Below are 15,691 nucleotides of genomic sequence, written 5' to 3' on the forward strand. Positions count from 1 at the left end.
CTGAGTTTTAGTAAGGCAGTGTGTCTCATGGGCATAGGGATGGGGGGACAGGGGCTCTGTCCTTCTCTTCATCTGGGTTTTTATCTTGTCATGTTCCCTGGAGAGTTTTAAAGATAACCTGGTTGTGATATTAGAATGTCCATATTGTCTTCTCTTCTTGGAATCCTTCTCAAAGTGTGATGAGGTGTGTAAGAGTGAAGGCGTGGAAGCCTGACACCAACGCTCATAAGTGTGCACTCTTGAGAGGGAAGTGAAAAGTCAGGTTTTAAAGGTGCCTGAGCCTGATGGATGCTAATGAGATTTTAAGACTCATTAGCACAAAACCCCATAGTGTTAAGTGAGCACAGGTTATTTATGAGTGTCCAAGGTAGAGATAAGAAATTCCTATGTCCTGGGCAAAGTCAAGAATGTCATTGTGGAGATCCCTATATAGATGTATAATGCTCATCCCCTAAAAAACTTGATGCCATTTGAAATAGGTACAACTGTGGGCACAAGTGTGACCAAAGTTCATCAGCAGTCCTTCCCTCCCTCCCTCCCTCCCTCCCTCCCTCCCTCCCTCCCTCCTTCCCTCCCTCCTCCTCTCTCTTCATCAGTGGTTGCACAGAGCAGTAGAGTGTGATTGGAAGAGGGAAGCCTAGATTACAGTCAGGCTCCCTGGGAGTTAGTGGATGGTTTGAGACAGGCTGTTCAGCTTTCTCCTTTGTAGCTGAGCTCATCCAACCTCTGCCTATGTTACCTTTATGTCCTTTGTACCTGACACTGTGCCCATGCCTGTCAGCAGCTACTAAAGAACATGCTTGGGTTGGGGGGTGTCTCAGAACACGGGCCAGCCCTTGGGAGATGGTGTAAGGAAGCAAGGCCTGGACAGGTGAGGGGAACACAATGTAGGTCCTGCTGTGGTGGGCCCAGTTTGGTTACTCTGCTGATAGACAGGAAATACACAGACGAGGTAGCTCCTTCCTTGTGCTGTTAGGGAAACAAGTCCAGCTGGGGGCTGCAACCTGCTGGAGAGGAAGCCATGCTTTTAATCGGGTGAGGGTCTTATTTTGTATGTTGATCAAAGGCAACAAGCCTGCGTAACACACTGCAGTTTCTCTGAGTGGATCCAAGGGGCAGAGGTCCATGAGAGTTTTGCTATAGAAGGAACCACAAGAAGGTTAACATGGATGGAGCCAGGTGGGCAGTCAGGAAGAAGGCTTCCAGGTGAGGTCCTACCGTGAGGAAACTGGCCAATACAGGCACCATGGGAGGGACCTGTGCAGGTGGCGGAAGAGATGGCCTTGCATTTTATGCCTGTCTCTGTCTGTGGAACCTGTGGTGGCATCTGAGGATCCAACACAGATGCAGGAAGCAGAGCTGTATGGACAGCTGTGTGGAAGATAGGGCCACAATGACTTGCTAATCATCCAGAGTTGATATTGGCTAGCAAAAGAATCATGAGTGACACCTAGTCCCAGCCACCAGGCAGACAATGATATCATTTTCCAGGCGAGAATGACTGTCTGCAAATTATCTTTGCAATACACTGTAGCCTCGGAGGTTAGTATTGCTTTGCTCTTGTATCACAGATGAGGAAACCAAGGAGCAGAGAAGGCGAGAGACTGTCCTGGGAGAGGCTGCCTGGGAGAGGCTGGGAAGCTGGGATAGGACCCCCCGAAACACTGCCTTCTCATCTCGTTTGCTTCAGTCTGTCTGAAGGAGGATGGCAGACAGATGTGAAGCTTCACGTGACACTTTGAAAACTCTGCTTTTTCACAGCACCCCTTGATAGAAGTTTAATTTACCTTTCATCGAATGCACCCACTATCGGTGTATAGTTCTTTTTTTTTTTTTTTTTTTTTTTTTTTTTTTTTTTTTTTTTGTAATTTGTAGGCTTGGCAGCCACCATCCTGGCTCAGTTTTAGATTCCACAGTCAGCTCCCATCCTCAGCCTTGGGCAGCCAGGGCTCACTTCTGTCTCCATGGAGTTTTGCCATTTCAGAAATGTTGGACAAGTGGAGTCATACAGTATACCCTATCGGGTTGACTTTGTTCAGTTACATGGTGGTTTTGAGGCCCATTAATTGTTTTATAATTTATATGCTTTTAAGGGGCATTCTTGGCCTTTCTTAGAAGGATGCACTCTGCTGATGGGGAAAATATCATTAGGATGTACCTCGAGATGACATTAATAAAAACAGTAGTACTCACCAATGCCTGGCTCAGCTATCTTCTAAGTGATTCCATGAGGGTGGGTCTGTGGTTAGTGCTTGACCAAGGAGGAGTCTTAACTACAGTGCTGAGAGACTAAAAGGCGTGTTCAGGGTGCGAGGCCAAGTTCAAGTGCAGGCTTTGGCTCTTCACCATTCACCCCTGTGCTCTTCTGACTCTGTACTTAGAGCTTGCACAGCTCAGCTTCAGAGCGGGCTGAGACTTGGAGTAGAGAAAATAGGCTTGCAGATAAATCTGAATTTGTAGCTTTAAGAAAAATGTTTGTCCTGAATTTTCAGTTTGGCTTTACTGTATGGAGATTATGGCATCTTAAAGTGATCCTTCTGTGGGGCAACTTTCTTAGGCATAGCATCAGAGAAGCACCAGATTAAAAGCACGTAATTATGCCATTAGGCAGAGCCTGCATGCTTGAGTTATGTTTTAAATATGGTGTTTACCAGAAATACATTTTTGTATGCAGTACCCTGAGGCTATTTATAACTTTACTGTTACTGGATGGAATTTAATTAAGCATCATACATTTTTAAAGATGATTATATAATTGCATTAGATATTAGTGTATCTTCTCTTTGTGCCAAGTCCATATTTGAACAGTTTCTTTTCTATCTATGTGACATTCCAATTAGAAGACTTCATATCCTGTATCAAAGAAGGATTCCTTATGTATTACAAGTATTCTGGAGTTGTGGAAGGCATTTTCAACAACTCATACCAGTGGTTCGGTCAGAGTTGGTCAAGTGTGTTTATCTTGGGTAAGCACTGATGAGCTGCGGCTCGTTAGCCGCAGTGATCTGTTTGGAATAAGGACACACTTTACACCCAGATCCCACCCTTGGTGTCTCTTTACTAGTCCCATGTCCTTCTAAGTCTCCACCATGGAATTGTAGCATTGTTACACTACTGTCTCAAAGGTAGTATACCTTTTATATTTTAGGATTTTGCTGTATAATTCAGCTTACTAGTTCCCAGTCACAGCCAGAACTGCACTTTCTTTTTAGTATGTCTGGTTTAAAGAAGAAAAAAAGGTAACAATTTTAATTTAAAAAGTTTTCCTTTGACTTATTTCTGCTTTTTTTTTTTTTTTTCTCTTAAGAGATTAGTGGGTATGCTGCTAGACTCTGAAGATGGTGAAAAAGACAAAAATCAACCCCCTCTTCCCTCTCAGCCCCCCAACTGCTTCCAGAAGTAGAGATGCTAGAGTGGAGCCTTGTTCAAGAGACAAAATCTAAGTAGCTTTCCAGCATTGCTGTTTCCCTGTCTCTCAGCTCCCAGCATCTTGCTCACTTCCACTCTGACCTCTCCGCTTGGAGCACTGACTTTCTTTCCACAAGAATAAGTTTCCATTAAAACCCTGGGCTGCTACAAACTTATTTTCAAAAGTATCTGGGTGGGAAGATCTACAAGTTTCCTCTTGTAGTTATCCGCAGGACTGTCCCTGATTTTTCTGTTCTCAGAGGCTTCCCCTTCTGAGCTGGGTAGGACACACCACATTTGCTTATTTCTGTTGCTATCCAGTCCTGCCCTTTGGCTGAGGGGTGGCTGAAGGTGATGTCAACTGAAAACTCAGGCAAGATGTAGGGGAAGCCCAGAAATCTGTTGAATTTGTTTCCATCTTAATATTGGTCTCATTTCTTAGTAATATGACACTAACATTATTACGCCCAGTTTCTTTGAAGCCAAATCTTTAAAATGTATAAGGCTTGATATATCCAGCAGAGCTGTTCTTCCTCAGCACCATTTTCCTTGTGCTGTTGGTTTGCTGAGGAAACCACATCAGTTGTCTAGTAGAAAGGCTCACTTCCTTGGATCGGACTACAGTGTGTTCTGAAAACGTGCTCCACAAGTTTTTGTGGGTCTGTTAACTGGAACTTGGCACATGGCTCTCCTGGTTCATGGCCAGCTCTTTAGAAAGTGCTAAGCTGTTGGTAGTGACATCTGCTTTGTGTTGCATCATCCCAAGACAATGTCCAATGTCACCCACAGCGATGCGGACATTGATCAGTCAGTTCCTATGTCAGCAGCTTGATCCTTCATTGTGAATTTCCCCCATTGACCTTTCTTCCTAATGTTGTTAGCATCTATTGATGATGGTTCCTTGAATTAAGTGTTTCCTTGGAAATTGTTGAATGAGCAAGTTAGCAAGGGTGAGGTGAGACCTGCAATGGCCAAAGTATTCAGCAATTTCATTGTTGTAGCAACTTAAGGGCAGTAGGGACATAATGGAAAAAAATCAAATGGCTGGGCCTTTCCATTTACTACATGCAATGTATTTCCTACCATCAAACACATCATACTAGATTTATAAATGTTATTGTGTCAGGTTAGAATTTTCTGATGTATATGGACATGCATGAGCAGACTTTTCTTAGGAAAGCTAAGACGTTAATAAGGGTGTGTAGAGAGACAGTTGAGTGGCTGAGGGTGCTTACCTCCCTTCAAAGGAGTTTAGTTCCCAGAACCTTTGCTGGGTGAGTCACAGCCATCTTAACGACAGCTCCAGTGGATCTAATGGCTTCTTCGGGCTTCTATGAACACCATCCCACATGGCACACACATAGCAACACACACACACACACACACACACACACACAGCATGCCTGCACATATGATATACATAAATAAACTTCTTTTAAAAAGAGGAGGATGATAGGTGCTCCCTGGCCAGCCAGTCTAGCTGAGTTGATGAGCTCCAGGCTCACTTTAAATATGAGTAAGGTAAATAGTGATTGTGAGAGACATCTCACACACACACAGAGAGAGAGAGAGAGAGAGAGAGAGAGAGAGAGAGAAGGGGAGAATGATAAAGATGAGATAATTAAACAGCAGAAATTACGGCTTCCAACTTGAGTCTTAAGAGTGGTTTGGCAAGATAGGTCACTGCTATGTTCCCAGTGCAGAGAACACTCCTTTTTAAGTACCATGTCATAGCAGATGAGATTGACTCACTTTACCAGTGTGCTGACACTACGGTCAGCTCTGGGGTGCCCTCAGCATTTGAAGGGCATGGAATATATTGGTTCCTCTCGTGTGGATGGTCATTCTCTTGGTATACCCTAGCATGCTTCTGGAAACCACACTGGGACAAGGGTCATCATCATGGTGATTCTAAGAGTTGGACATCCCTCCTATTGTGCCTTAATTAAAAATCCTGCTTTTGAATAGACAATTGTTATCAAGTAAACCTTGGCTCTGACCATAAGGTATTAAAAAAGGATAAAATCTGTAATGATAAAAGATTTTGACATTGTAAAGTGATTCTTTCAAAAGCCACAGAAAACAGGAGGTCATCTGATTGATTCTCATTTTTGAGGGGGTGGGGCAGTGGTAGGTAATCTAATACTCAGATGTTCAGGGAGCGTTCCTGGGATTGCACAGCTAATGGTGGTTGCTTAGAGTCTAAACTCACACTAGAAAAACAGTCTAATACCTGGGAGTTTATGTGAATGCTAAATGCTTCCTTTGCATTCTTACCACTATAATCTATGACTATAACTAACTTGACTTCACCAAAGCAGAAACATTTCATAATCATCAGGTCATAAATACCTGATTATACTAGCAACAGAAAGCATGCTAGTACCCACCTGTCCTGTGGTCCTGCCTGCCTGCCTGCCTTCCTCCCTCCATCCCTCTTACTATTTTAATGTCTTATTTATTTTCCAAAGGAATGCCATATTTTAGTGCTCATAAACATTCTTTCCAGGGCCTTCTATGTACCCTGAAGCGCTGCATTAATTGGTAATTTCTTTTAGCTTTAAAAAAGGTATTAAAAGAGCTTTGGGCTGTTAGATGCTTCAAGATTCCTAGAAGATGTCTAGGTAGATTTAAGCTGATGATATGTTTTTTAAGTGTCTTGGACCAACTCACATAAAAAAGAAAAGGAAAAACGATTTCTCTGATCATTTTTATTTCATAAAATCACCACTTAGCCTTTAGATACTTGAAAACATCACCAGGGAGTTGGCTTGGGAGCCATCTGGGACCTGCTCATCCCCTTCTTTCCCTATGCTGGGCAGCTCTAGACCTGAGCTTTCTGAAGGTACCTCTGGGGAAGTGTTGGATGGTAGGTGGGGAAATTCAGGCCCTAAATCACCCACTCTGGTAAGAGAGGGAGGGAGAGAGAAGGTGTCTGGTGATTTCCTGAGGTTAGCCTTAGTTCCTTAATGCTGCAAAGGCTGCAGGCATCCCTTCTCTGCAACACAGGAAGCTCAGAGAGCTTGCCCCAGAGCTGCTCTTTGACTAGTTGCTACAGGAGCACTGGGGGATCAGAATGGAGAACAGGATCCACTTGGATATGGTTTGCTCTCAGATCCATGATTCATACAGTCTGTGGTAAACTGAAAACACACTTGGCTTTGCAGCAGCACTTCTTAGATGTGCCCAGAGAATGCTTGTTTGCTTTCAGTGCCCCTAAATTACAATTCTTTGTGCACTTCCTGTTTCACAGCTAATGGCTGAGCTCTGTGACTCTAACAGGACTGTTGTTTTCACTCCCGTCCATTTCTACTAGAAACTAAGCAGCCTGTGCACTCTCTGGAACATGTTGCACGCATGTGCTTTGAGAAGAACAGCATGCATAGCTGACTAATTTCAAAAACAGCCTATTTATAGTCCTTCAGAGTAATTGTCAGACGCTTGGTCTGTGCACTTTTGCTAACGTCATGTGGCTCAACATGGCTTTTAAAATTGAGATAAATTGTTTTTTATGTGTGGGGGATTCATTTGATATTTCTTTATAAATTCATACCTCAACTGTGTCTCTGACGTGTGTCACTGCAGTAATAGCCCAGGGAGGAATTTTAGCATTGGATTCAATGTGGGATGGTGCTTTACAGAACTCACAACTTGTGTGTGTGTGTGTGTGTGTGTGTGTGTGTAGAAAGGGGAGGGAGACTATAGTCTGTATGTGGTATGGAGGCCAGAGAAGGATATTAAAAGTCCTACTCTGTCAGTCGCCAGCGTATTTGTATCCCCTTGACATAGTCTCTTACTGAGTCTGAGTTGGTCTGGTAGCCAGTGAGCCCCAGCAACACACTTGCCTCTCCTTCCACCAAACCCCACAGTGTCTGGGATACAGGTATATGTATGGCCACCTGGCTTTTCAGTGTGTTGTTCAGTGTGTGGGGAATTTGAGCTCAGGTCCTCACACTCAGCAAGTATCTTACTTGCTGAGACCTCTCCCAGGTTCTTATTTATAAAATGTGCTGAAGCTGCGGTGTCACACAGGACCTAAAGGACTCTTGTCCCTTGACCTCTAACTTAAACAGCATTGTTGGCTGTCACACATGGTCTTGCCTTATCTTACCTAGCCCATGTGTTTGCCACCACAGAGAATACAAACAGGAACAGGAAACGGAAGTCACTTGTGCTGAGATGGTGATGGTTTTACTGCCGAGGAAGAATGATGAGGTTTGAAATTTTTTGTGGAAGAGACAAGTTCTTGTTTATCTAGTAGAAAGTCTAAAACATATTAGGTGATAGAAATAGTTTCTCATATTATAGACAAAAGCCTAGGCATTTCTTTACATGGTTGAGAACTTTCTTTGCTGTCTCTTCATTTGAATTCTAGGGCTGAATGACTTCTTGTGGTTGAATATATTTGTGAGGCTTTTTTTTTTTTTTGGTAAATAAATATAAGAGAAATATGTTTTTGTGGATAAACACATGAGAATAAAACACGAGTTGTTCTCATGACAGGTGACTGAGGCATCTCAAGCATCACCATGGCCCGTGTCTTTTGCAGGCTAGTGACATCATTTATTGGTTCTAACAGTGCACAAGCGAGAATAAGAACTTGATGTCTCCTAGAACTGTGTGATGTGTGAGGTGCCCTTTTCCCTCATGAACTCAAGAGTTCTCATCTTTGCTTTCTGACCCTAAATGAGCCAGCAGGCAAAGTGTGCTGTGCCCATGTGCAGGTATCAACGGTGCTCTCCGTGTGTGTTTTCCCAGGATGGTGTCTTGATGTGACTTTGTACATGACTGTTGACATGGCTATCCAATGGCATGAGACTTTGGATTTTATCAGTACTCAAGAGAATTCATCTGAGATTTGGGCCTGATGTGCAGTGGTAGAATACAAAGAGAAGAGTAGACAGAGGGCTCAGTCTGGAGCTTTGGGACCTGTTAGGTAGGGTTTCTATTGCTATGATGAAACACTATGACCACAAACAGTTTAGGAGGGAAGGGTTTATTGGGCTTATGCTTCTAGTTTGCAGTTCATAGCGAAATGAAGCCAGGACAGGAACCTGGAGACAGGAGCTAATGCAGAGGCCATACAACAGTACTGCTTACTGGCTTGCTCCCATGGTCCACTCAGCTCCCACTACCCCCCCCCCCAGCCCCCCCAGAACCAGGACTGCCCACAGTGGACTAGGCCTTCAATCATGAATCAAGAAAATGACCCATAGGCCTGTCCACAGTCTGATCCCATCTTCTTAGTTGAGGTTCTTTCTTCTTATATGATATTAGCTTGTGTTAGTTTGACAAAAACTATCCAGCATAAAAGTTAATTAAAGAATGGAGGGGACACCTTTGGGCATAAAAGTGAGTGGCTGTTAGTTTGGGCTGCTAGATGTTGAGTGTAAGTGACCACCATTCCCTTAGTTTAGAGGCGGAGAATGGCAGAATGAAAGTACTGTCAGGTTCAGAGTTAGGAAGGGCCTGCATTCGGGTTTATGGGTAACTTCTTGCTGTATCCTGACATGGCAGAGAGAAAAGGAAAATACTTTTCTTCATCCCTTCTCCACGGGTGTGAATTCATCCCAAGGGCTCTACTCTGGATTTCCTTCATAATGTCCCACTTCCAAATACTATTGCATTTTGGGTCAAGGTTCAAAAGGATGGATTTTAGGAGTGACACAACAGGCGATCCGTGGTGTAATCAAGGCGATGAGTGATTTAGATTCACGGGACGGTAGCAAGGTCGGTTCTTAGATGCAAGGAGGTGGTGTTCCGTGGAGAAGGGAAGTCGTCAGGGGTCCAGGATGATGTGGAGGTGAAGGATATGGAGTGGTAGAAGGAATAGTGTTGGTGGAAGCCAGAGCTGGCCACCCAAACCCAGGAGAGCACTGATGCTGAGCGGTAGCCTTGGCCAGGGTGTTTGCTGTGTCTCACAGGCCTGCTATTTAAGAGTTGTTTGCTGGTTGAGAATAGCACTATGCTCCAGCCGGAACCCAGGGTCACTTGTTAGTGGCAGGCGGAGAGCAGGAAAGAAAGTGTCCCAGGGTCAGTATTTGTCCAGACTTGACTGGCTAGTCCAGGTATAGTGAATAACGGACCTTGTGCACTCTAGAACTGCTGTGGCTATGGCTGGTAATGCGGACACCCAGCCTACACGCTTGTCATTGCATGTGTGGGTGAAGATCCTGACTGAAGATTTGTCCCGCGGGGGCTTCCATGGTGTGTTGACCGTCACTGGAGAGACCTGGCTGTTCTCTTTGCATATTTACTGTTTGAATTCTAAAAGACAATGTGCATTGTGGTTCCCTTCTCTTCTCTGGGTTTGATTTTGATGACTGCTTTGCTAGTCTTGGAAACATGAGTCCATCACATTGCTACGGTTTCTGTTATTGTAGCCCTTCTGGATTCTCTCAGAAGACAGTGGTTTGTTCCCTGGGAGCTCCCAGGAGCAACCAACCCCCTTAATACATAGCTGGCTAGGACTGTTTAGAAAAGGAGGCAGGGGAATGAGGAAGAGGAAGGGGGAACGCTGAGTCTTTTTACTTTCTAGCCTGAGGAGAATTGGTTTGGGAAGCCTTCTTTTCATTGACTTCTGGGAAAGTAAGCATGAGGGAAGAAGGTCAACAGGAGGAATCTGAGGTGCCCCATGCTTGTGTTGCTTGTTGGAATCAAGAGTGAGGTTTTTATTTGGGCCTGAGATGTCTTTGTTCATGAAAGGGGATAGAAGATCCTGGGGCCTGAATGCTGTGGGTTGAGAATGCTTTCCCATGGGGGACACGCTTCCCACCTTTGGGTTGTTTCTGTGCTCACTCGATGATGCATTGAGGTTTTCCAGGTCTGGCTGGCAACAGGAACCTGTTGTTCCCATCTTTGAGTTCCCTGTAGGGCTTTCCTGCTTCCTGAAGTTGGGCCCCTCACACTAAGCTGGCTGTACTCAGGAGGATGTGGGGTCATCTCCATGGGGCTGAGTGAGCTTCAGAGAGGCCTGTCTACCTCGCTCCCATCAGCTGGTGTTTGTCTGTGTTTGTCACAGAAGGCTGTGATCTGCAGGAGTGGCTGGGAATTCCTTTATAAGGTGGTATTTACTCTGGTGTTTCTATCACTTTTTGTTCCACACATCCTGGACCCCTTTCCCTAGGCGCAGTGATATCAGTGGGCCTCTTAGGGAGACAGCCTCATCATGCTTTTTGAATGGCATCTGAACCATAGCATCCAAGCCTGGCTCCTAAGAGGTGGATTTGTGATGGCAGGAGGTGTCCACAAGGGTGAGATTCAGAAGAGCTTTCCAGCAAGCAGATGGACCTGGATTTCTTTTTCTTCCCATTGTAGCTCACTTCTACTGTGAGCTTTTCCTTTTTCCTCCCTGACTGCTTGGTAACTATTAAGTGAGCCTTCCTTCTCCACCCACTCTGTCTTTATAATTTGGGTGGAGCGGTGTGTCCCGCCACAAAGTTTCATGACTCTTTTCTAAAACAGCAACAACACAACAACAACAACAACAACAACAACACCCTAAATCAAAAGACAGAGAGCCATGTAGTGAGCTTGGGATAGTACAGAGATCAAAACACACTAAACTCCAGAAGGGCAGCTAGGGCGTCCGTGGCGTGTGCTCAGAAGGTGCACCCATATCCTGTTCTCAGAGTTCTGTGGTCTACCCTGTGGTTCTGCATTTCATGTCCCTTGTCACTTATTAGCCCTGTAGTATATTCAGTTCTGGGTTGCATATATCTGGATCTTAAGTGAGATCCTGCTTCTCTTGTTAGCCAAGGCATCTATCCTTGCTTCTTTTCCTGGGGAACTTTTGCCTTGTGAACCACTTGTCTCTTTCTGGCTCTTTAAATTGAGACCCTGGAATTCTGCCGTTTGGATCCACCCTCTGGGTCTGTAGTTCACCAGGCAAGTAAAGGAGCTGCTGGAGTTTGTTTCCTTGCTGGTAGAATAGGAATGGTGCCCTTCAGTGGGTTTACAGCACTTCAGCTGCTCGCCCACCATGTGCCCTGGTAAACACTCAGGAAAACTGCTGGCAGCATTGGAGGTGCTTGGCATGTCTGCAAAGCTTGAGCATAGGCTCGCCTGGGTGTTTGGTCTCTTTTTCCAATCATGTCCAAGTGAGTCTTATGGAAACTTTACATGCATTTATGGGGACAGCAAATCAAAGGTATTTTGAAGCTGAGGGTTGTGTTCTATTGACCCAGCCCTCCAAACCCAGATTTGATATACACAGGATAATAACAGGGTTCTTGATTTCAAGAACAGAGGTTTATTCTAGTGACTGACAACCAGAAGAGTCACAAAGGATCTGTTAGCAGTAATCTAGAACTGAAATGGCTAACCTGGACAGACATCTGCAATTGCAAACAGTATGGAACTTTCAACAGTTTATTATACCAAATGCACATCCATTTTGAAACACTTGGCTGGTGTGGTCACCTGCAGTGATGTCAGAAGTAGACATCCCCAGGCACATCTAGGTCTGTAAAAGGCTGCATCGAAAGGGATGGCTCTAGACATTTTCTACAAGAGTTGGTTTCTAGTGGTCTGAGGCTAAAGCATTTCTCCATGTGTCAGGGCGAGTCCATGTCTGTTTTGCCACTGCTCCCTCCGTGGCCTGGCTTCCATTAATGTCTCTTCTTATATTTGCCTAGGTCTTTCCTGTTCCCTAGATCCCTCTCTGGAAAGTCCCACAGAGGCGGTCTCTCTTTGCCTGCTTTGTTTTCTGTCCTCAGTCCTTATCAGGTACATCGTAGGCAGTGTGTGTTCTTGTTACTGCAGGCCCTTCCATCCTGTAGTTCACTTGTTTGCCCTGTGCAGACACAGCCATGTCTTCAGTTTACTGGAGCCTCAAGTGTTCTTCAGCCTGGGAAACCTTCTCTCACACTAGTCAAAGCAGCAGGACATGGGCTCTCTAGCGCTTCATCCCTGAGGATAGCTGAATATCCCTCTGTCTCAGTGAGTAGGCAGATGGAAATGATATTTGGGAAATTCTGCAGAATACATTATTTTGAGATTCATCTTGGTATGAAGTTAAGATCCTGGGAAAAGTGAATTGGAGGTCAGGCTTTATCTGTGCCTTTGACTTTTAACAGCTTTTTTAAAAGTAGAAATTAGGAAAATACCCATGTGCTCCCTGTACTTGCAGTTGTGTGTGGATGAATGAAGGGTATTGTCTGCACTGTTGCTCTGTTCCTGAGCTGAGCCATGTGGGAAATGTCTTCTAGACTAGCATGCTGGGATTTTTTTTCCTTTCCCTTGAGGAAAATTGGATGCTTTCTTTTTCTTGCAAATGAAAAATATGTAACTTTTTTTATTTTGGACACCAGGAAGCAGGTAATTCAGTTAACTTTCAGACCTGGAAATTACATTAGTCCTGACCAGTGGCACTTTGGGTATTTTGTGTATTGGAGGCTTTGACTTTCTAATTCTACTTTATTTGTGTACTTGTATATCTTACTTAATTTATATGCACAACTCAACATTTATAGTGCCATTGGTTTTCTTGGAAAAGAATTTATGGGATGACAAAACATTTGAAATAATTTTATGTTCTTACATGGGGTACCGAGGGTTGAGTTTTCCTTCCTTCCTTTTCTTCCTTCCTTCCTTCCTTCCTTCCTTCCTTCCTTCCTTCCTTCCTTCCTTCATTCCTTCCTTCCTTCCTTCCTTCCTTCCTTTTTGCATAGATGGTGTATATGATGTGTGCACATGCGTTTTTTATGTGGGCAAATGTGCACCATAATCCCTATGTGGAGGACAGGGAACAACCTTGGGGTCAGTCCTCACCTTGTTGGAGACAGGCTCTCTTTGTCTCTAGTGTGTGTTCCAGGCTAGCTGGTTTTAGGTTTCAGAGGATTCGCTGCTATCTTGCTGATGGATCACTGTAACAGACACAAACAGAATAGGATAGAACTACAGGTGAGCATCCTAATGACCTACTAGCCTCACCTCTACATGGACGCTAGGGACTCAGACCCAGCTGAGCTATTGCTTAAGCCCTGCAGGGCAAGAACTCTGCTACTGAGTTACATCCCTACGCCTTAATGTTTTGCTATAAGGTGTTGAATTAATAATTAGTTAATAAGTCCAAACACAGGATTGCTTCTCTCCTCAATGGTGATGTCCCCAAAGGAAAGACAGACAGACAGACAGACAGACACACACTGCCTTTACATTTTAATATGCCCCAAACAGCAAAATAGCTAGTTAACTGCCTAACATCTACACTGATATCAGTGATCTACCGCTCACTGATAATTCTGGGTTTCTGCTTACTAATTCCTATATTCCATCGTGGCTGCTCTTAACTCCAATTAGTCAGCCTTTTGTCCATGTTTTCTTTTCCTTCCTTCCTTCCTTTCTTCCTTCCTTCCTTTCATTCTTTCTTTTTTCTTTTTGAAGTTTTGGAGAGGATTTTTATAATCAGAAGATGAAAATAAAAAGGATAATCACTCAGGATCTCAACCTTCCAAATCATTCAGCCTTTCTAACCGGCTGCTTTCCCATTTACAGAGAATTCTTGTGTGAAGTTCTGGGGGTGGGAGTAGATGGGGGCCTCTCTCAGCTCATCAAATAATACTATTTCTTGATTAAGCCCATGTGTGATGGTTTGCATATGCTTGGCCCAGGGAGTGGCACTATTAGAAGGTGTGGCCTTGTTGGAGGAAGTGTGTCAGTTGTGGGTGGGCTTGGGGACACTCCTCCTGCCTGAGGATGCTCAGTCTGTTCCTGGCTTCCTTTAGATAAAGATGTAGAACTCTCAGCTCCTCCTGCACCATGCCTGCCTAGATGCTGCCCATGTTCCTGCCTTGATAACGGACTGAACCTCTGAACCTGTAAGCCTGCCCCAATTAAATGTTGTCCTTTATTAAACATGCATTGGTCATGGTGTCTGTTCACAGCAGTAAGACACCATGTTTACCCAACAAAAGGCAAAGAAGAATGTGGCCTGTTCTCTGAGTTGCCCAGGGCTGCAGGACTGGCTATCCCAAGCTCAGGCTGAGCTTCAGCTGCCCCTGTGGTTTTTCTTTCCACCAATAAAGAGATTCCTAATGCAGAAAAACCAGGTAGGGAATCAGATGGAGGACAGTGAGTGCTTTCTTGAAAACACAAACAGAAGCTGCTCTGCCTCTGCCAGGCTTTGAGCCAGGGATTGTGCCAGTGTCGTCTCAGGTGCAAGTAGAACCCCCAGATAGACTTGAATGAGGCAGATGTAGATGTAGTGTCTCCTTCATGAGCCAGATGTGCAGCAGATGCTTAGTGCCTATCTGAAGTTCGAGGCCTGCTTCCATGTGCTTTACTTCCACATAGGGGTGGATTCTTCTCTCAGATGAGTCTTTATGGTCATGTATACTTCTGACATGGACTGGGGTCATGCCTTGAACAGAAAGATGGCCCACCACACAGCACAACTCTCTACTGATTGTTATTTTGTTTTTAAAATTTTTATTGTTCTGCTTGCTGACTAAACAACACTAAATCCCACCTCTACTATTACAACAATCCCTACACACACCTCCTTCTCAAACTGTGCGCCTGAGAAGTTTGTCTTGGATCTACATGACCACAGCAGATGACCAGACTCAATCATGGACTTTTACCTTAAAGCTCAGATTAGAGTGGCCATCTCAAACAGATGACTTGTGGGCCACATTTTCTTAGCCTAGAGCCCAGGGAGCTCTCATTGCTTCTGTACCCAGTGGTGGCCTCTATGTCTCCTCTCTCTTAAAGTGTGGTGGATCTCCTTCCTCCTTTCCCCCTGGTCCCAAGCCCAGGAGAGAAATCCTAAAATCCCACCTCTGTCTGTCCTCCCCAGTGATTGGCTGCTGTCATCTTTATTTACCAATCAGAACAAACTGGGGGCAGGTTTGCAGACCCTCTTATGTAAACAGGTTTTTGGGGAAATATAATTAGCTTGAAGTTTTTTTCCTTAATAATGTAGTAACTTTTGTTGTTTCTGGAAACCTACCAGTTGCTGTGACCATTTACAAATGACATTTAATATACATAAACCACTTAGGAGAGAGTTGAACTTTAAAGTCGTGTCAGTGGGTAACTATTTTAGCTGAAAATTAAGGAAATGATTTACAAAAAATTAGTTTGTTTGCTCCTTTGAGTTTCATGCTTGCTCCACTGTAGACATTTTTCAGATGCTGTGTTGGGGTACATGTTTTAGGAGAGGCCATGGAAATGAACATCAAGAACATTTTTCATGCTAATTCTGACACTGTCTTTGAAGGAGTTACTTCTCTTGTTGCTGAGATAGACTACCTGACAGAAAGCAGTTGAGAGAGAAAAG

General features: G+C 44.3%; 1 protein-coding gene across 2 annotated transcripts in view; it reads left to right on the forward strand.

Annotated features, from left to right (window-relative positions):
- FAM107B (family with sequence similarity 107 member B) overlaps window positions 1-15,691 on the forward strand; it is a gene marked incomplete at its 5' end in the record, with an annotated part of 189,799 nt that overhangs the window by 134,130 nt on the left and 39,978 nt on the right. The window lies entirely within an intron of this gene.

Source organism: Micromys minutus (assembly GCF_963924665.1).
Source record: "Micromys minutus genome assembly, chromosome: 6".
In the NCBI taxonomy this organism is placed as follows: Eukaryota; Metazoa; Chordata; class Mammalia; order Rodentia; family Muridae; genus Micromys; species Micromys minutus.